Genomic DNA, 5,289 nt, shown 5'->3' with positions numbered 1-5,289 from the left:
TCCCTTTAGCCACAAGGGCCACATCTAACTTCCTCTTAAATATAGCCAATGAACTGTGTGGCCTCGACTACCTACTGTGGCAGAGAATTCCACAGATTCACCACTGTGTGTGTGTGTGTGTGTAAAAAAAATGTTTTTCCCATCTCGGTCCTAAAAGATTTCCCCCGTATCCTTAAACTGTGTGTGTGTGGCCCCTTGTTCTGGACTTCCCCAACATCGGGAACAATCTTCCTGCATCTAGCCTGTCCAACCTACACTAGTCCCTCCCCGACCAATTTTGTACACTCCACAGAGTGTACAAGCCCACAGCCGCTCCATTCTCTCATCATATGACAGTCCCGCCATCCCGGGAATTAACCTGGTGAACCTACGCTGGGCTCCCTCAATAGCAAGAATGTCCTTCCTCAAATTAGGGGACCAAAACTGCACACAATACTCCAGGTGTGGTCTCACCAGGACCCTGTACAACTACAGAAGGACCTCTTTGCTCCTGTACTCAACTCCTCTTGTTATGAAGGCCAACAGGCCAAAACTGCACACAATACTCCAGGTGTGGTCTCACCAAGACCCTGTACAACTGCAGAAGGACCTCTTTGCTCCTGTACTCAACTCCTCTTGTTATGAAGGCCAAAACTGCACACAATACTCCAGATGTGGTCTCACCGGGGCCCTGTACAACTGCAGTAGAACCTCTTTGCTCCTGTATTCAACTCCTCTTGTTATGAAGGCCAACAGGCCTTTGGCTTTCTTCACTGCCTGCTGTACCTGCATGCTTACTTTCATAGACTGATGAACAAGGACCCCCAGATCCCAATGCTATGAAGGCCAACATACCACCCTGAGTTGACACCAGTGCATTTTGGGTCGAGACCCTCCCTCAAGTTTCAGTCTAACTCGTTGGAGAACCGGGGATGGGGAGAGGGGGAACATTGTGTATTTGTTTGTGAGACTGGGGGCTAGTCTTGTCTGTGAATGGTGAGGATTTAAAGGGTTCATTCTGCCCCCTGAAGTGTGGATTCTTCTCTCTCTCCCTCCCTCTCTCTCCCTCTCCCTGTCTCTCCCTCTCCCTCCATCCCCCTCTCTCTCCCTCTTCCCTCCCTCCATCCCTCCCTCCTTCTCTATCTCTCTCTCCCCCCCTCCACCTCTCTCTTGCTCTCCCTACCTATGAAGGCCAAAACTGTACACAATACTCCAGGTGTGGTCTCACCAGGGCCCTGTACAACTGCAGAAGGACCTCTTTGCTCCTAGACTCAACTCCTCTTGTTATGAAGGCCAACAGGCCAAAACTGCACACAATACTCCAGGTGTGGTCTCACCAGGGCCCTGTACAACTGCAGTAGAACCTCTTTGCTCCTATACTCAACTCCTCTTGTTATGAAGGCCAAAACTGCACACAATACTCCAGGTGTGGTCTCACCAGGGCCCTGTACAACTGCAGAAGGACCTCTTTGCTCCTGTACTCAACTCCTCTTGTTATGAAGGCCAACAGGCCAAAACTGCACACAATACTCCAGGTGTGGTCTCACCAGGGCCCTGTACAACTGCAGAAGGACCTCTTTGCTCCTATACTCAACTCCTCTTGTTATGAAGGCCAAAACTGCACACAATACTCCAGGTGTGGTCTCACCAGGGCCCTGTACAACTGCAGAAGGACCTCTTTGCTCCTGTACTCAACTCCTCTTGTTATGAAGGCCAAAACTGCACACAATACTCCAGGTGTGGTCTCACCAGGGCCCTGTACAACTGCAGAAGGACCTCTTTGCTCCTGTACTCAACTCCTCTTGTTATGAAGGCCAACAGGCCATTGGCTTTCGTCACTGCCTGCTGTACCTGCATGCTTACTTTCATAGACTGATGAACAAGGACCCCCCAGATCCCAAGTGCTTCATGCAAGGGACTCCTACAGTGACAGTTTCGATTGACACATAAGGCATTAATAATTAATACTCCAACATTATTGATATGGGTTCAATTCAGGAAAGGTTTGAGTTGCGTTACTTTTCTCTCCTGAGCCCTATTGCATCAGACCACCTTTTTAAAACACCAACTCAGGACCCTGCCTTTAAAGAATGGCTAGGTAGGGTTTTGTGCCCTTCAAGAACCTGTTTATGGGCAACACTGTAATTTGAACAATTAAGCAACAAATTCAATCTTCCAAAGTCTGATTTTTTCCTGCTAACAAGACATTAGAGAAACATAGATGATAGGTGCAGGAGTAGAGGCCATTCGGCCCTTCGAGCCTGCACCATTCGCCATTCAATATGATCACGGCTGATCATCCAACTCAGTATCCCATCCCTGCCCTCTCTCCATACCCCCTGATCCCTTTAGCCACAAGGGCCACATCTAACTTCCTCTTAAATATAGCCAATGAACTGTGTGGCCTCAACTACCTTCTGTGGCAGAGAATTACACAGATTCACCACTCTCTGTGTGTGTGAAAAAATGTTTTTCTCTTCTCGGTCCTAAAAGATTTTCCCCTTATAGAAACATACAAACATAGAAATTAGGTGCAGGAGTAGAGGCCATTCAGCCCTTTGAGCCTGCACCGCCATTCAATATGATCATGGCTGATCATCCAACTCAGTATCCCGTACCTGCTTTCTCTCCATACCCTCTGATCCCCTTAGCCACAAGGGCCACATCTAACTCCCTCTTAAATATAGCCAATGAACTGTATGGCCTCAACTACCTTCTGTGGCAGAGAATTCCACAGATTCACCACTCTGCGTGTGTGTGAAAAAATGTTTTCCTCATCTCGGTCCTAAGATATTTCCCTCTTATCCTTAAACTGTGTGTGTGGCCCCTTGTTCTGGACTTCCCCAACATCGGGAACAATCTTCCTGCATCTAGCCTGTCCAACCCCTTGAGAATTTTGTAAGTTTCTATAAGATCCCCCCTCAATCTCCTAAATTCTAGCGAGTACAAGCTGAGTCTATCCATTCTTTCGTCATATGAAAGTCCTGGCATCCCAGGAATCAGTCTGGTGAATCTTCTCTGTACTCTCTATATGGCAAGAATGTCTTTCCTCAGATTAGGGGACCAAAACTGCACACAATACTCCAGATGTGGTCTCACCAGGGCCCTGTACAACACGCAGAAGGACCTCTTTGCTCCTATACTCAACTCCTCTTGTTATGAAGGCCAACAGGCCAAAACTGCACACAATACTCCAGTTGTGGTCTCACCAGGGCCCTGTAGAACTGCAGTAGGACCTCTTTGCTCCTATACTCAACTCCTCTTGTTGTGAAGGCCAAAACTGCACACAATACTCCAGGTGTGGTCTCACCAGGGCCCTGTACAACTGCAGAAGGACCTCTTTGCTCCCTGTACTCAACTCCTCTTGTTATGAAGGCCAACAGGCCATTGGCTTTCTTCACTGCCTGCTGTACCTGCATGCTTACTTTCATAGACTGATGAACAAGGACCCCCCAGATCCCAATGCTATGAAGGCCAACATACCACCCTGAGTTGACACCAGCGCATTTTGGGTGGAGACCCTTCCTCAAGTTTCAGTCTAACTCGTTGGAGAACCGGGGATGGGGAGAGGGGGAACATTGTGTATTTGTTTGTGAGACTGGGGGATAGTCTTGTCTGAAAATGGTGAGGATTTAAAGGGTTCATTCTGCCCCCTGAAGTGTGGATTCTTCTCTCTCTCTCCCTCCCTCTCTCTCCCTCTTACTCCAGGTGTGGTCTCACCAAGACCCTGTACAACTGCAGAAGGACCTCTTTGCTCCTAGACTCAACTCCTCTTGTTATGAAGGCCAAAACTGCACACAATACTCCAGGTGTGGTCTCACCAGGGCCCTGTACAACTGCAGAAGGACCTCTTTGCTCCTGTACTCAACTCCTCTTGTTATGAAGGCCAACAGGCCATTGGCTTTCGTCACTGCCTGCTGTACCTGCATGCTTACTTTCATAGACTGATGAACAAGGACCCCCCAGATCCCAATGTGCTTCATGCAAGGGACTCCTACAGTGACAGTTTCGATTGACACATAAGGCATTAATAATTAATACTCCAACATTATTGATATGGGTTCAATTCAGGAAATGTTTGAGTTGCGTTACTTTTCTCTCCTGAGCCCTATTGCATCAGACCACCTTTTAAAAACACCAACTCAGGACCCTGCCTTTAAAGAATGGCATAGGTAGGGTTTTGTGCCCTTCAAGAACCTGTTTATGGGTAACACTGTAATTTGAACAATTAAGCAACAAATTCAATTTTCCAAAGTCTGATTTTTTTCCTGCTAACATGACATTAGAGAAACATAGATGATAGGTGTAGGAGTAGAGGCCATTCGGCCCTTCGAGCCTACACCATTCGCCATTCAATATGATCACGGTTGATCATCCAACTCAGTATCCCATCCCTGCCTTCTCTCATAGAAAATAGACCATAGGTGCAGGAGTAGAGGCCATTCAGCCCTTCGAGCCTGCACCATTCGCCATTCAATATGATCACGGCTGATCATCCAACTCAGTATCCCATACCTGCCTTCTCTCCATACCCCCTGATCCCTTTAGCCACAAGGGCCACATCTAACTCCCTCTTAAATATAGCCAATGAACTGTGTGGCCTCAACTACCTTCTGTGGCAGAGAATTACACAGATTCACCACTCTGTGTGTGTGTGAAAAAAATGTTTTTCTCATCTCGGTCCTAAAAGATTTCCCCCTTATCCTTAAACTGTGTGTGTGGCCCCTTGTTCTGGACTTCCCCAACATCGGGAACAATCTTCCTGCATCTAGCCTGTCCAACCCCTTGAGGATTGTGTACGTTTCTATAAGATCCCCCCCCCTCGATCTTCTAAATTCTAGCGAGTACAAGCCGAGTCTATCCAGTCTTTCTTCATATGAAAGTCCTGACATCCCAGGAATCAGTCTGGTGAACCTTCTCTGCACTCCCTCTATGGCAAGAATGTCTTTCCTCAGATTAGGAGACCAAAACTGTACGCAATACTCCAGATGTGGTCTCACCAAGACCCTGTACAACTGCAGAAGGACCTCTTTGCTCGTATACTCAACTCCTCTTGTTATGAAGGCCAACATGCCAAAACTGCACACAATACTCCAGGTGTGGTCTCACCAAGACCCTGTACAACTGCAGTAGAACCTCCCTGCTCCTATACTCAAATCCTTTTGCTATGAATGCTAACATACCATTTGCTTTCTTCACTGCCTGCTGCACCTGCATGCCTACTTTCAATGACCGGTGTACCATGACACCCAGGTCTCGCTGCATCTCCCCCTTTCCCAATCGGCCACCATTCAGATAATAGTCTACTTT

The 5,289-nt window shown here is 47.6% G+C and overlaps 1 long non-coding RNA gene across 1 annotated transcript; it reads right to left on the bottom strand.

Annotated features, from left to right (window-relative positions):
• Nucleotides 1-1,169: 1,169 nt before the first annotated feature.
• Nucleotides 1,170-5,283, bottom strand: LOC129695141 (uncharacterized). Its single transcript, XR_008723118.1, has 3 exons — nt 3,727-5,283; nt 3,107-3,316; nt 1,170-1,755 (listed from the first exon to the last, which is right to left on the bottom strand). It is a non-coding gene; the product is annotated as an uncharacterized LOC129695141 (long non-coding RNA).
• Between the last annotated feature and the right edge of the window lie 6 nt (nt 5,284-5,289).

Source organism: Leucoraja erinacea, unplaced genomic scaffold (genome assembly GCF_028641065.1).
Source record: "Leucoraja erinacea ecotype New England unplaced genomic scaffold, Leri_hhj_1 Leri_958S, whole genome shotgun sequence".
Classification (NCBI taxonomy): Eukaryota; Metazoa; Chordata; class Chondrichthyes; order Rajiformes; family Rajidae; genus Leucoraja; species Leucoraja erinaceus.
This window is presented reverse-complemented; position numbering and strand designations above follow the sequence as displayed.